General features: G+C 45.3%; 1 protein-coding gene across 11 annotated transcripts in view; it reads left to right on the top strand.

The window, feature by feature from the left end:
* Window positions 1–17113, top strand: part of disp1 (dispatched homolog 1 (Drosophila)) — a 567770-nt gene that overhangs the window by 474763 nt on the left and 75894 nt on the right. The gene's annotated exons all lie outside the window — the stretch shown is intronic.

Genomic DNA, 17113 nt, shown 5'->3' with positions numbered 1-17113 from the left:
GGGTGGTAGATTTCCTTCCTTAAAGGACATTAGTGAACCAGATGGGTTTTTATGACAAATATGAGTGTAAGAGGTTATAGATAGGTTAGTAGATTGGGCAGATAGGTATCAGATGAACTGTAATGCAGAAAAATGTGAAGATATCTGTGATAGAGTTATCCTGTGGGCCTTTTGAAAAGTAAGGCAGTGAAGAAACGAATAATTAATTGAGGATTTTAGATTTGTATTTTTGTTGACTGGCTTTAGGGATAGCTGATGTAAATGGGCATTGTGAATCTTGTGTCATGACCTTTTTCAGTCAAGTGTTCAGTGAGTCAATCACAGCAAGGGTAACAAAAGCATTATACATTGCTTCATTAGAAACTTTCCACAGCTGGTGGGTGACAGATGGGATTAATCATAAACTTGGGTTGATGATTGTTATTGGAAACTTTTATTTTTTTGTTTGTCTATCAGGGGGCGTTTGTGGAGGCAAAACTCAGACCCAGTCTGTAAAAATAGCACATGAATATTACAGTTAGAACGTTAGCTGCTATTTTCACAGTAATTGGCTATAGATTGACTAGATTTACTGTGCTGTTAATTAATTACAGCAAATGTATATTTCAAAACAAATGAACAGTTTGAGTCAGCATTTTGCATTTAAATAAGGTGAAATAAAACCCACTAATGCTCAAAATCTGCTATAAGAGCAGAAAATGCTGGAAATGCACAGCATGTAAGTCAGCACCTAGGCAGAGAAAAGGCAGGTTAACTGGACCTCTCTTCAAATTGCACGTAATCCTGTGCCAGGCCACCAACTCTCAACGCACGGGTCTCAGTGTTAATGCCAAAGTAATGTCACCGAATTCACTAGATGATGTCCAAGCTGACCCAGTAAGGAAAAGAAATGATCTTCCTGACTGCCAGCCTTAATGGAACTGGCAGATTTACTTTGGAATGTGGGAACAGGAGTCAGCTATTCTATCCCTCAAGCCTGTTCCACCATTCAATTAGATGATGGATGATCTCTACTCCAATTAAATTTACCTGCCTTAACTCCATATCCCTTGATACCCTTACCCACTAAAAATCCACCAATCGCATTCTTGAAAATTTCAAATGATCCACAGCCTTTTGGGGGAGAGAATTCCACATTTACACTATACTTTGTATGGAAAAAGAACTTCTTGATTTTACTCTTGTATAGCCTTGGTCTGATTTTAAGATTGTGCCCCCCTGTTCTTGATTCCTCCATCAGAGGAAATATTTTCTCTGTATTCACTCTATTGAAACCTTTTATCAGTTTAAGCACCTCAATTAGATCATCCCTCAAAGTCAAGGAACTTTTGTTTATGCAAGCTGTCTTCATAATTTAGCCCTTTAAGACTTGGTGTCATTCTGGTGAATTTGCACTGCACAGTCTCCAAAGCCACTATATACTTCTTGGGGTCTGATAAGCAGAATGGAACGCTGTAAAACTGAAACATCACTTCCCTTTGACTTCTAACTCTTTCCAGATAAAGGCCAATACTTCATTAGCCTTTTTGATTACTTTTTATACCTGTGCACCAGCACATGGGGCTGAATTTTACCGGCCCTTGGACACCGCAAGTCGCAGCGTGAGGCTCGGTAAAATGCTGCGGGGAGAGGCCCGCCTCGACCCACGACATCGAGACGGGCCCGCCGCACTTTACCGGCGGCAGCGGGACCTTGTTGTGGCCCCCCACCGCACAGCAGCAGCACCACAATTAGCATATGGTAATGATTACTTACCTATGCTGATTATGGAGCCCGCCGCCTCTGCACCGACACTTCCAGATATTTTGTTGAACAGGCAGCCGTCACGTGCCGTCCCATTCACGATTTGAAAAGCCAGCAGGTCCTCAGAGGAAGAAGTTTTCGCCAGCGAAAGTAAGTTGTGTTATTTAGGGGTCTCACTGTGCATTACAAGAGGGGGGATACACAGGGGTCTGACTCTGCATTCTTAAAGGGAGGAGGGAGGGGGGATATGCAGGGGTCTAACTCTGCATTCTTAAAGGGAGGGGGGGATATGCAGGGGTCTGACTCTGCATTCTTAAAGGGAGGAGGGAGGGGAGATATGCAGGGATCTAACTCTGCATTCTTAAAGAGAGGGGGGGATATGCAGAGGTTTGACTCTGCATTCTTAAAGGGAGGAGGGAGGGGGGATATGCAGAGGTCTAACTCTGCATTCTTGGAGGGAGGGGGGACATTCTGGAAGGTAGCCACTGTGATTCCTCCCTCCGTAATGGTTGTCAGCTCTATGCCATTGACTGCCTCGGTGATTGAAGGAGCAATGGCACTCGAGTCACCCTGTATGTGGGGAGAGTGCCAGAGACGGTAGACGTGTGAAACTTATCTGTCTTGTGGGTCAATCTATGCAGCATGTTCAATCTTTATGTGGTCATGCGGTGCCACTCATGGTGGGAGCTAAGACGAGCAATGTTATGCTATACCACACAGTTGCTGCATGAAAGCACCTGATGTTCTACTTAACATCAATCTCTGCCCTGTCAGGAACCTTTGAAGCATTGAAGGAACCGAGTTGAATTGCAACTTGAAGATGGGGATGGTTCACCCTGTATTCATTGATGTGCTTCTTGACAGGATCCATATGCACCACAGGCAAAACCAACAGGCAGATGCAGCACAGATAGAGGCCCCCAGTCGTGAGCAGCAGCACCCAAGGAGAGCTCACCACTACAGATCGCCGCGCATCTACAGGTCCCGTATAACATACCTGCAGATGTCAGACAGCCAGTGTCAGAGGCGACTGCAGATGTTGAGAGAGGCGGTGACACATCTCTGTGCCCTGCTGAATGATGACCTGCAGCCCAGGGTCTTCGGGGGACATTCAATGCCTGTGGCCCTCAAAGTGACAGCAGCTGTCAATTTTTACACCTCTGCATCATTTCAGGTGCGCACTGGAGACCTTTGTGGGGTCGCACAGTCAGGAGTGCACCGCTGCATCAGGGAGGTCATCAATGCCCTGTTCCAGAGGGTTGGTGACTATATTCGCTTCACGACGGACCCTGAAAGCCAAGCCGAGAGGGCCACTGGTTTCTGCTCCATTGCAGGATTCCCACAGGTGCAAGGGGTCATAGACTGCGCCCATGTGGTCATCAAGGCTTCCACTGGGCTTCCACTCAATCAATGTGCAGCTCATATGTGATCACCAGAAGTGATTCATGCAAATCTGCGCCTGCTTTCCAGGCAGATGCCATGACGCCTTCATCCTGCGCCAGTCGCAGTTGTCATTGCTGTTCACTGAAATGGCTCGGATGGAGGGGTGGCTTCTTGGAGACAAGGGCTACCCCTTGCAGAGATAGCTGCTTGACACCGGTGAGACACGCCAGCACTGCTGCAGTAGAATGATACATAGCCAGCCACTGAGCTACAAGAGCCACCATTGAGCAGGCGATCGGCATGCTTAAAATGCGATTCCACTTCCTGGGTGGTGCCCTGCAGTATAGGCCAGAAAGTGTAGCTTGCATCGTTGCTGTTTGTTGTGCTCTGCACAACTACACAGTCACTAGAGGGGAGGCCTTGCAGGATGAGGAGAGACATGAACAGAACTCATCCTCGAACGATGACGACGCTGAGGTCTTACAGCAGGGAAGGCACATGGGAGGACAGAGAACATCCAGGCATTACATGCAGGGCAAGCAGCTAACTAAGGATGCATGGCAGTGCCTCATTGCTCAAAGGTTCTCCACGCCATAGGAACCACCATGGGCTCTGCACGCCACACAGCACCCTCATTCACCTGTTGTGCAGCAGTCCTCATCTGTACACCAATACTCACAGCAGAATACTGAGCCATTGTCCACATTCCTGCATCCGTGGAGATACACATGAGTGATACTGGCATAGCAATGATGTTATTCCATACATTGGCAATTCTGGACGGCCAATGCTGTAATGGGAGCAGCCCCGATCAGTACATGCTGACACACTTAATTCACATAGTAAAAGTGCTGCAATGTTAGTGAAGATGACTTTGTTCCCGGCCTTTCTAGGGTGTTGTGTCACCCATGCAGTCCCAACTGTATCAGGATGCTTGTTGGAAATGCTTGCAGATTCTCTTACGCGGTGCCACTTCTGCGCTAGCAGCCTGACTGTAGTCAGGCTGCTGCTATGATAGCCCTTTGGCGGTGGATGACTTTGGCGGTCGTACCCTGTGCGCATGAAGCCTAGAGGGCCCCTGCTGACTGGGAGAGTAATCGTTCATCCCCTTCTGGCATTGGATCCTTTGATGCTGGATAGCCCCATGGCTACTCACCTTCTCTGCCATCTCCAGCCAGACTGCCTTGTTCAGGCGGGACAGCCTCTTATCATCACTGGTGAAAAGGACCTCCTGCTTTGCCCACACAGCCTGGAGGAGAGTGATCAGGGATGCCTCACTATACAGTGGGGCCACCTTAGAGCACCCCTCTGCCATACTCAGCTTTTGGTGTGGCCCTTTAAATGTAAAGGTGACTCCACCATCTAACAGCTCTAACGCCTAGCTGCAAGGTTTGTCTTGCACATGTTTGAAAACCAATGCAGCACTGGGGCAGGCGGGGCGGGCGGGTGGGGGGGGGGTACCTAATCTGTGCTGCTGTCATGGGTTTTTCGACAATTACACATCAACACATGTTCACAAACACTTTGCTTCTGCAGCAACTGATCATATTTATTGGTGTAATAGTTGTAGTTGGCGATGCAGCTAGAATATGAACATTTTCCCCTTTTTTTTAACAAAGATTGTATAATTGCAGTTACATGTATTTTCACATAACAGTTAGCAGATAAATAAATACAGATTCCAAATGCGTATTAGTTGGTGGCTTTTCACAGTCAGCTGCTTAGATACTCATAGGTAATTATTCAATTATGGGGTTTTTTTCTGTTTGTATTCGCCTTTTACGGTATAAAAAAAAAGGCGAATACAAACAGAAAATCACTCAAATCTAAATCAGGGGACATAATCACTGACCAAAGCAAACAAATGGACCACTGTGTTGAGCACTACCTAGAACTGTACTCCAGGGAGAATGTTGTCACTGAGACTGCCCTCAAGGCAGCCCAGCCTCTACCAGTCATGGATGAGCTGGACATACAGCCAACCAAATCGGAACTCAGTGATGCCATTGATTCTCTAGCCAGCAGAAAAGCCCCTGGGAAGGAAAGCATTACCCCTGAAATAATCAAGAGTGCCAAGCCTGCTATACTCTCAGCACTACATGAACTGTTATGCCTGTGCTGGGACGAGGGAGCAGTACCCCAGGACATGCGCGATGCCAATATCATCACCCTCTATAAAAACAAAGGTGACCGCGGTGACTGCAACAACTACCGTGGAATCTCCCTGCTCAGCAGAGTGGGGAAAGTCTTTGCTCGAGTCGCTCTAAACAGGCTCCAGAAACTGGCCGAGCGCGTCTACCCTGAGGCGCAGTGTGGCTTTCGTGCAGAGAGATCGACCGTTGACATGCTGTTCTCCCTTCGTCAGATACAGGAGAAATGCCGTGAACAACAGATGCCCCTCGACATTGCTTTCATTGATCTCACCAAAGCCTTTGACCTCGTCAGCAGACGTGGCCTCTTCAGACTACTAGAAAAGATCGGATGCCCACCAAAGCTACTAAATATCATCACCTCATTCCATGACAATATGAAAGGCACAATTCAACATGGTGGCTCCTCATCAGACCCCTTTCCTATCCTGAGTGGCGTGAAACAGGGCTGTGCTCTCGCACCCACACTTTTTGGGATTTTCTTCTCCCTGCTGCTTTCACATGCGTTCAAGTCCTCTGAAGAAGGAATTTTCCTCCACACAAGATCAGGGGGCAGGTTGTTCAACCTTGCCCGTCTAAGAGCGAAGTCCAAAGTACGGAAAGTCCTCATCAGGGAACTCCTCTTTGCTGACGATGCTGCTTTAATATCTCACACTGAAGAGTGCCTGCAGAGTCTCATCGACAGGTTTGCGGCTGCCTGCAATGAATTTGGCCCAACCATCAGCCTCAAGAAAACGAACATCATGGGGCAGGACGTCAGAAATGCTCCATCCATCAATATTGGCGACCACGCTCTGGAAGTGGTTCAAGAGTTCACCTACCTAGGCTCAACTATCACCAGTAACCTGTCTCTAGATGCAGAAATCAACAAGCGCATGGGAAAGGCTTCCACTGCTATGTCCAGACTGGCCAAGAGAGTGTGGGAAAATGGCGCACTGACACGGAACACCAAAGTCCGAGTGTATCAGGCCTGTGTCCTCAGTACCTTGCTCGATGGCAGCGAGGCCTGGACAACGTATGTCAGCCAAGATCGACGTCTCAATTCATTCCATCTTCGCTGCCTCCGGAGAATCCTTGGCATCAGGTGGCAGGACCGTATCTCCAACACAGAAGTCCTCGAGGCGGCCAACATCCCCAGCTTATACACACTACTGAGTCAGCGGCGCTTGAGATGGCTTGGCCATGTGAGTCGCATGGAAGATGGCAGGATCCCCAAAGACACATTGTACAGCGAGCTCGCCACTGGTATCAGACCCATCGGCCGTCCATGTCTCCGCTTTAAAGACGTCTGCAAACGCGACATGAACTCCTGTGACATTGATCACAAGTCGTGGGAGTCAGTTGCCAGCGTTCGCTAGAGCTGGCGGGCAGCCATAAAGGCGGGGCTAAAGTGTGGCGAGTCGAAGAGACTTAGCAGTTGGCAAGAAAAAAGACAGAAGCGCAAGGGGAGAGCCAACTGTGTAACAGCCCCGACAAACAAATTTTTCTGCAGCACCTGTGGAAGAGCCTGTCACTCTAGAATTGGCCTTTATAGCCACTCCAGGCGCTGCTTCACAAACCACTGACCACCTCCAGGCGCTTATCCATTGTCTCTCGAGATAAGGAGGCCAAAGAAGAAGAAGGATCACCCGAGTAATTAGTAGTTACTCTGTGTGTCTGCCTTTAAATGAATGTTAGATGGAATATACAGCACAGAAACAGGCCATTCAGTCTGACTGGTCATTGCTAGTGTTGATGAGCCTCCTCCCTCTCTGATTCATCTAATCCTGTCAGCATTCTAATCCTCTCTTCCTCATGTGCTTATCCAGCTTCCTCTTAAATGCATCTATGCAATTCACCTCAGCTACTCCTAGTGGGAGCGAGTTCCGCATTCTAACTACTGTCTCGGTGAAGAAGTTTCTCCTGAATTAGAATTAGAATTAGAACATTACAGCGCAGTACAGGCCCTTCGGCCCTCGATGTTGCGCCGACCTGTGAAACCATCTGACCTACACTATTCCATTTTCATCCATATGTCTATCCAGTGACCACTTAAATGCCCTTAAAGTTGGCGAGTCTGCTACTGTTGCAGGCAGGGCGTTCCACGCCCCTACTACTCTCTGAGTAAAGAAACTACGTCTAACATCTGTCCTATATCGATCACCCCTCAACTTAAAGCTATGTCCCCTCGTGTTTGCCATCACCATCCGAGGAAAAAGACTCTCACTATCCACCCTATCTAACCCTCTGATTATCTTATATGTCTCTATTAAGTCACCTCTCCTCCTCCTCTCCAACGAAAACAACCTCAAGTCCCTCAGCCTTTCCTCGTAAGACCTTCCCTCCATAAAAGGCAACATCCTAGTAAATCTCCTCTGCACCCTTTCCAAAGCTTCCACATCCTTCCTATAATGCGGTAACCAGAACTGCACGCAATACTCCAGGTGCGGTCTCACCAGAGTTTTGTCCAGCTGCAGCATGACCTCGTGGCTCCGAAACTCGATCCCCCTACTAATAAAAGATAACACACCATATGCCTTCTTAACAGCCCTATTAACCTGGGTAGCAACTTTCAGGGATTTATGTACCTGGACACCAAGATCTCTCTGTTCATCTACACTACCAAGAATCTTCCCATTAGCCCAGTACTCTGCATTCCTGTTACTCCTTCCAAAGTGAATCACCGCGCACTTTTCCGCATTAAACTCCATTTGCCATCTCTCAGCCCAGCTCTGCAGCCTATCTATGTCCCTCTGTAGCCGACAACATCCTTCGGCACTATCCACAACTCCACCGACCTTAGTGTCATCCGCAAATTTACTAACCCACCCTTCTACACCCTCTTCCAGGTCATTTATAAAAATGACAAACAGCAACGGCCCCAAAACAGATCCTTGCGGTACACCACTAGTAACTAAACTCCAGAATGAACATTTGCCATCAACCACCACCCTCTGTCTTCTTTCAGCTAGCCAATTTCTGATCCAAAGCTCTAAATCACCTTCAACCCCATACTTCCGTATTTTCTGCAATAGCCTACCGTGGGGAACCTTATCAAACGCCTTACTGAAATCCATATACACCACATCCACTGCTTTACCCTCATCCACCTGTTTGGTCACCTTCTCGAAAAACTCAATAAGGTTTGTGAGGCACGACCTACCCGTCACAAAACCGTGCTGACTATCGCTAATGAACTTATTCTTTTCAAGATGATTATAAATCCTGTCTCTTATAACCTTCTCCAACATTTTACCCACAACCGAAGTAAGGCTCACAGGTCTATAATTACCAGGGCTGTCTCTACTCCCCTTCTTGAACAAAGGGACAACATTTGCTATCCTCCAGTCTTCCGGCACTATTCCTGTCGACAATGACGACATAAAGATCAAGGACAAAGGCTCTGCAATCTCCTCCCTAGCTTCCCAGAGAATCCTAGGATAAATCCCATCTGGCCCAGGAGACTTAGCAATTTTGGAAAGTGTGAAAATAGATAACACCACCTCCTTGTGAACCTCAATCCCATCTAGCCTAGTAGTCTGAATCTCAGTATTCTCCTAAACAACATTTTCTTTCTCTGCTGTAAATACTGACGAAAAATATTCATTTAACGCTTCCCCTATCTCCTCTGATTCCACACACAACTTCCCACTACTATCCTTGTTTGGCCCTAATCTAACTCTAGTCATTCTTTTATTCCTGATATACCTATAGAAAGCCTTAGGGTTTTCCCTGATCCTATCCGCCAATGACTTCTCGTGTCCTCTCCTTGCTCTTCTTAGCTCTCCCTTTAGATCCTGCCTGGCCTGCTTGTAACTCTCAAGAGCCCTAACTGAGCCTTCACGTCTCATCCTAACATAAGCCTTCTTCTTCCTCTTGACAAGCGCTTCAACTTCTTTAGTAAACCACGGCTCCCTCGCTCGACAACTTCCTCCCTGCCTGACAGGTACATACTTATCAAGGACATGCATTAGCTGCTCCTTGAATAAGCTCCACATTTCGATTGTTCCCATCCCCTGCAGTTTCCTTCCCCATCCTACGCATCCTAAATCTTGCCTAATCGCATCATAATTTCCTTTCCCCCAGCTATAATTCTTGCCCTGCGGTATATACCTGTCCCTGCCCATCGCTAAGGTAAACCTAACCGAATTGTGATCACTATCACCAAAGTGCTCACCTACATCTAAATCTAACACCTGGCCGGGTTCATTACCCAGTACCAAATCCAATGTGGCATCGCCCCTGGTTGGCCTGTCTACATACTGTGTCAGAAAACCCTCCTGCACACACTGGACAAAAACTGACCCATCTAAAGTACTCGAACTATAGTATTTCCAGTCAATATTTGGAAAGTTAAAGTCCCCCATAACAACTACCCTGTTACTCTTGCCCCTATCGAGAATCATCTTCGCTATCCTTTCCTCTACATCTCTGGAACTATTCGGAGGTCTATAGAAGACTCCCAACAGGGTGACCTCACCTCTCCTGTTTCTAACCTCGGCCCATACTACCTCAGTAGACGAGTCCTCAAACGTCCTTTCTGTCGCTGTAATACTCTCCTTGGTTAACAATGCCACACCCCCCCCTCTTTTACCATCTTCTCTGTTCTTACTGAAACATCTAAATCCCGGAACCTGCAACATCCATTCCTGCCTCTGCTCTACCCATGTCTCCGAAATGGCCACTACATCGAGATCCCAGGTACCAACCCATGCTGCAAGCTCACCCACCTTATTCCGGATGCTCCTGGCGTTGAAGTAGACACACTTTAAACCAGGTTCTAGCTTGCCAGTGCCCTCTTGCGTCCTTGTAACCTTATCCCTGACCTCACTACTCTCAACATCCTGTACACTGGAACTACAATTTAGGTTCCCATTCCCCTGCTGAATTAGTTGGATTGGTTGAATTAGTTGAATTGGATTTATTCGTGAATATCTTACATTCATGGCCTCTAGTTTTGTTTTCCAAATATGGGGGGGAAATTAGGCATGGGAAAATAACTGAATTCTGTGGAGGTAAAGATGTAACTGTGAACACTTGCAGCTCAGTGCAAGTTGATCTGATTTTTTTATCTTTGCAGGTTAAATCTATTAGATAGTTACGAAAGTATAAATCACTTTGAGTTTACCATTCCTAATATCTTTTTGAGGGAAAAATGATAGGAATGGAATGGAGTTTTTCGAGGCTTGCCTTTTTAAAATTCCTCTTGATTTTTGGCCTCCAGTTTCCTCCTTTCCACTAATAACGGTACATTGAATGGAGGGAGGTTGGGTGATGTGGAAGTGCTGAGGTATTTGGAGGTTCAGGTTCACAAGATATGAATAACAGCAGCTCAAGTGGACAAATCCATGAAAATGCTCATGGAACACTGGGACTTATTGAGAGAGGTTTAGAGATGTCACCGGGAGTCTAAACCATTGAAGACCACAGTTCATAGAGTCATACAATCATTATGGGACAGAAGGAGGCCATTCAGCCCATAGAGTCATGCCATCTCTCTGCAGAGCAATCCAACCAGTCCCATTTCCCCACTCTATTCCTGTAGCCCTGTAAGTTTATTTCCCTCAGTTTCCCTCCAATTTCCTTTTGAAATCATCTTCACTTCTACCACTCGCATAGGCAGCGGGTTCCAGATCATTATGACTCGCTGCGTAAAAAAGTTCTTCCTCACATCACCCCCATATCTCATGCTCAAATTCTGTGTCCCCTAGGTCCTTGTAACATCAGCTCATGGGAACGGCTTTTCTTTGCCTATCTTATCGTAACTGGTCATAATCTTGTACACCTCTATCAAATCTCCCCTCAATCTCCTTTGCTCCAAGTGCAGACACGATGGGCCAAGTGGCCTCTTTCTGTGCCATAAACTTTCTATGATTCTAACCCCAGCTTCTTCAACCTAACCTTGTAGCTAAAATAAAAACAAAAACTGTGTTCAGAGTCAACCAGATTGTTGTGGGTCTGGAGTCACATGTAGGCCAGACCAGGTAAGGACGGCAGATTTCCTTCCCTAAAGGGCATTAGTGAACTGGAAAGGTTTTATGACAATCAATGATAGTCTCATAGCACCATTACTGAGCCTAGCTCTCAATTCCAGATTTTCATTAGTTGAATTTAAATTCCATCAGCTGCCATGGTGGGATTTGAACCCATGTCTCTCGGGCATTAGCTTGGGGATCTCTGGATTTGAAGTCTAGTGACATTACCATTATGCTACCATCTCCCTAACAGGTAGGAAAGTAAACTGACAAGAGGACATTAAGAGTCTACAAAGGGATTTAGATAGGTTAAGTAAGTGGGCAAAAGTTTGGCAAATGGAATATAATGTGGAAAAATGTGAACTTGTCCACTTTGGTATGAAGAATAGAAAAGCAGTATATTATTTGAATGGAGAGAGACTGCAGAACTCTGTGGTACAGCGGGATCTGGGTGTCCTTTTACACAAATCACTAAAAGTTAGTATTGCGGGTACAGCAAGTGATTAGGAAGGCAAATGGAAGGTTGGCATTTATTGCAAAGGGAAACTACAACTGTACAGCACCTTAGTTAGACCACATCTGAAGTACTGTGTACAGTTTTGGTCTGCTTACTTAAGAAAGGATATATTTGCATTAGAAACAGTTCAGAGGAAGTTCACTCGACTGATTCCTGGGATGAAGGGGTTATCTTATGAGGAAAGGTTGGACAGGTTGAGCCTATACCCATTGGAGTTTAGAAGAATGAGAGGTGATCTTATTGAAACATAAAAGATCCTGAGAGGACTTGACAGGGTGGATGCTGAGAGGTGTTTCCCCTTGTGGGGGAGTCTACAACTAGGGACACAGTTTACAATAAGAGAAAAATACTGTGGATGCTGGAACTCTGAAATGCAAACAGAAAAACGCTAGAAATACTCAGCAGGTCTGGCAGCACCTGTGGAGAGAGATACAGCAGTTTAAAAATTAGGGGTTTCCCATTTAAGACTGAGACGAGGAGAATTTTTTTCTCAGAGGGTCGTTAGTCTGTGGAATTCTCTTCTCCAGAGAGTAGTGGAGGCTGGGTCATTGAATGTATTCAAGGCTGAGTTAGATAGATTTTTGATCGATAAGGGAGTCAAGGGTTTTGGGGGGGCAGACAGGAAAATGGAGTTGAGGCCACATTCAGATCAGGCATGATCTTATCGAATAGCAGAGAAGGCTTGAGGGGCTGATTCTTGTGTTCTTGAACATATTGCCTCTCCCTGTGCCAAAATGCATTATCTCACATTTCTCTGTATTAAATTCCAGCTGCCAATTGTCTGCCCATTTTGCTAGCCTATCTACGCCCTGTTGCAGTTGATTGGTACCATCCCCACTATTTGTCAAGTTTGATATTGTCAGCAAATAGTTCTTTGAGGAAGTAACAAGCAATGTGGATAAAGGGGAACCTGTGGATGTGCTGTATTTGGATTGCCAGAAGGCATTTGTCAAGGTGCCACATCAAATGTTACTAAACAAAATAAGAGTCTATGGTATAGGGGGTAACATATTAGCATGGATAGAGGATTGGTTAGCCAACAGGAAATGGAGAGCAGCCATAAATGGGTCATTTTTAAGTTGGCAAGCTGTAACTAGCGGAGTGCCACAGAGATCAGTGCTGGGGCCTCAACTATTTACAATCTTTATCAATGACTTGGATGAAGGGGCAGAATGTATGGTTGCTAAATTTGCTGATGACACAAAGTAAGGTAAGAGAGTAAGTTGTGAGGAGGACCTAAGGAGGGATATAGATAGGTTAAGCGAGTGGGCAACGATCTGGCAGATGGAGTATAATGTGGGAAAATATAAACTTGTTCACTTTGGCTGGAAAAATAGAAAAGCAACATATTGTTTAAATGGAGGGAGACTGCAGAACTCTGAGATGCAGAGGGATCTGGGTGTCCTAGGACATGAAACACAAAGTTAGTATGCAGGTACAACAATTGATTAAGAAGGCAAATGTAATTTTATCATTTATTGCAAAGGGAATGGAATATAAAAGTAGAGATGTGTTGCTACAGTTGTACAGGGCATTGGTGAGACCACATCTAGAGTCTTGTGTACAGTTTTGGTCTCCTTACTGAAGAAAGGATATAATTGCATTGGAACCAGTTCAGAGAAGGTTCACTCAAATGATTCCTGGGATGAGAGGGTTATCTTATGAGGAAAGGTTGGACAGGTTGGGTCTATATTCTTTGGAGTTTAGAAGAATGAGAGGTGATATTGAAACATATAAGATCCTGAGAGGACTTGACAGGGTGGAAGGATGTTTTCCTCTTTTGGGAGAGACTAAAACTAGAGGGCACAGTTTAAAATTAAGGAGTCTCCCATTTAAGACAGAGATAAGGAGAATGTTTTTTTCTCTGAGGGTCATGAGTCTGTGGAACTCTCTTCCCCAGAGAGTGGTGGAGGCAGGGTCATTGAATGTTTTTAAGGCAGAGTTCGACAGATTCTTGACAGACAAGGGAGTCAAAGGGTATCGGGGGTAGGCAAGAAGGTGGAGTTAAGTCCACAAACAGATCAGCCATGATCTTATTGAATGGCGGAGCAGGCTTGAATAGCCGACTCCTGCTCCTAGTATGTATGTTTGTATTATGTTCATATGGGGCCCTTAATTGGGTATTAATTGCCCAGAAAAGGGCCTCAATTGGTGGCAGGGCAGAAAGGCTGTTCACCATCCCACCTCATTTTGTGCTCTCACTGCCTCCAAACCTGCTGTGGGGGAGCATAAAATTCCACTTTTTGTCTCCATGGATATTAAGCACCCAGTTCTCTCCATTTTTAAGCCACATTTCTGTTATTGCCACTACATCATATTTCCATACGGCTGTTTGCACTTGTAGCTCACCAATCTTATTCACCACACTTGGTACATTTGCATTCATGCTTTCGAAACCTGTCTTTGTATTCTTTATAGTCCTTCTTAGTTCGCTCCTATCTAATATGATGCTACTTTCTTCTGTAATACTATCCAACACTCTTACTCCTTTATGCACCTTATTCCTCTTTCCTGATCCTATATAGTGGTGCCCATCCCCCTGCCAATTTAGTTTAAACCCTCACCAACTACACCAGCAATCTCAGTCATGGTGAGGTGCAACCCGTCCCTTTTGAATAGGTGCCTTCTGCTGCAGAAGTGGTCGCAGTGTCTCTAGAATCTGAAGCCCTTCCTCCTGCACCATGCCTCAAGCCACTCATTGACCTTTCTTATCATCCTGTTTCTACTCTTGCTGGTATGTGGCACTGGGAGTAATCCAGAGATTACTCCCTTTGAGGTCCTACTTTTTCACTTCCTCCCTAGTTTCTGAATGTCTGATCGTAGGACCTCAATACCTGCCGTCTTTATGTCGTTGGTATCAACGTGTACCTCAACCTCTGGCTCACTCTCTTCCCCCTGCAAAATATTTTGTACCCTATATGTGATGTCCTTTACGCTGGCACCAGGGAGGCAAACACCATGTGGCACTCACAATGATGCTTACAGAAATGCCTGTCTGTCCCCTTATCAATGGAATCTATAACAACTGCATTTCCCCTCTTTGCTGTTTCCTCATGTGCAGTCCCTTGTCCTTTGGTGCTATGATCTGGACTGCATTCCTTTAAGGTGTCATCATTCCAATGTTGAGGGCCCATTTGATAGTGGCACACATCCAGAAGATTCCTGCACTTCCTGTCTCTTCCTACTGTTCCGGGTGGCCACCCATCTACTATCCTGAGTTCCTTTTGCTTGTGGGGTGGCCATCTCCTGGAATGTACGATCCAGGTAACTCTTAGCCTACCTAATGCTCTACAGTAACTCCAGCTGCCCCTCAAGCTCAGAACCCCTGAGGTCCAGCTCAAGCAGCTATCCTACATATGTGGTTCCCGGAAGATACATGAAATGTCTTGAAGTTCACATGGACAGGAATTCCAAGCAACAGGCCTCAGCTGCTCATCTATGTTAAGGTTAAAGTTAATTCCTAAATGAAAAACTTAACTAAATTTTAGAAAGAGATCAACCCTTAAAATTCCCTCACTCACCAAATTCCCCCAGTTCAGTGCTCTGGAGAAGCAGTACTCTGTAGAACTGGACTCTGTGTTACTTACTGGAAATAATGTGTGCAATTTTGGGCCCCACACGATAGGAAGGATAGTAAAGAGTGGCTATAGCATAGATTAATTAATAAAGATGTTGCCTGGTATGAGGAAATACAAATATAAAGTACTTTCATAGAGGAGATTTTAATGTAGGTTTTTGAAATGAAGAGATGAGCCATAGATGGAAGCAGACTGTTAAGTGGTTGAAGGATTAGAGCAAGGGGATAGAAATAAAATTAATTGTAAAAGATTTAAGTTTGTGAGCAGGAAAAATCTTTTTACATGGAGGTTATGGAATCTGCTGCCAGTTACTGATTGAAGCAGATATCATGTCAACATTCAAGAGAAAGTTAGATGGGCAGTTGAAGTAAAGTGAAGAGAACTGAGCAGGCACGTGGGATTAGGATTACTGCTTGAGTGAAGAATAAACACCAACATGGACTGGTTAGGCCGAATAGCATCTTTGCCATGATGTCACTTCTGTTGCTGGTTCCACACATGGCTGCCTTCCTCTGATCCCTCTCTCAATGGTCATTGGCCATAGAGGAATATAGCCAGTGAGTGTGAGTAGGTTATTTAACCATGGGAGCCTCATCGGCAATCATATCCTCATGCATATCGTATGTTAAGGAGTCACTGAATAGCAATCAGAAGCCGGGCCTGTGCTGTTCAGATTGTTTTTGCTTCTAATGCCTAGTATGGGGCATAGATATCAATTGTAGCTCCCTCAACTGCTGCCCCATTTGAGATCAGCTAACTCAGCACATAATTTCAAATAATCAACCCTGTCAGAAATGTCAAGTTGGATTCAAATAGTTCTGTATTGTAATGATTGACTGGATCAATTATTGGATTTTGGGGAGAGGACGTTTCTATTACTTTTAGAATTTATAGGAGGTTCAGTCTCAAAGGTTGCTTTTATAATGAATCCAGCTGTGACATGTCAAGATGAGTTTCAACCAAAAACTAAAATAAGTTGACAGTAATTGAAGTAACCTTATCCCTGACTGCTCTTCCTTTACACTTTATCCCACATCTGTTTGTAGTACTTATATCCTTAGCCACTTCTAAAGGGGCTTTATAACAGCCTCCCCAAAAGGCATCCCTGTGGTGGAGCATTCCAACTTGTGGCTTGTTGTTATCTGTGCCTCTGACTCCCATAGCAACCTCTAATTACCACATTCCACAAATTCCCTATTAGAAGGTGAAAGGAAAATACTATGACCTTTTTAACCCTCACATCCCAACCACATCAACCCAGTTTTCAAATACTTTGTTTCAACTTTGAAATAACTTTTAAATGTTTCCAAGTGTAGCACTGCTAGTCCTGCATAGAGGGAAGGGAGACGGAGACAGACAAACCTTTGCTCCCTTCCCACCTACTCCCTCACCCCACCACTCCAACATGCTCCTCACCTGACAGTGGCAATACCCTGGGACGGATGCAGAAATCACTGACACTTTGCAGGAAACAAAGACTAAAGGTAGAACTGCGGAATTATTAGAATGTTTGGCACAGAAACGGGTCTTTCAGCCCAGGTAGTCGATACCAGCATTTACACTCCATATAAGTCTCCTCTCACCACTATTCACCTAACCCTATCAGTATATCATTCTCTTCATTTCTCCCTCATCTAGCTTCCAATTAAATGCATCTATGCTATTCGACTCAACCACTTCACATGGTAGCGAGTTCCACCTTCTAACCACTCTCTGGGAAGATAAATTTTTCCTGAATCCCTTATTGGATTTATTGCACTAAGCAGTCCTCCCTAAAGGAGAGGTGAA

Source organism: Heterodontus francisci, chromosome 3 (assembly GCF_036365525.1).
Source record: "Heterodontus francisci isolate sHetFra1 chromosome 3, sHetFra1.hap1, whole genome shotgun sequence".
Lineage (NCBI taxonomy): Eukaryota > Metazoa > Chordata > Chondrichthyes > Heterodontiformes > Heterodontidae > Heterodontus > Heterodontus francisci.
This window is presented reverse-complemented; position numbering and strand designations above follow the sequence as displayed.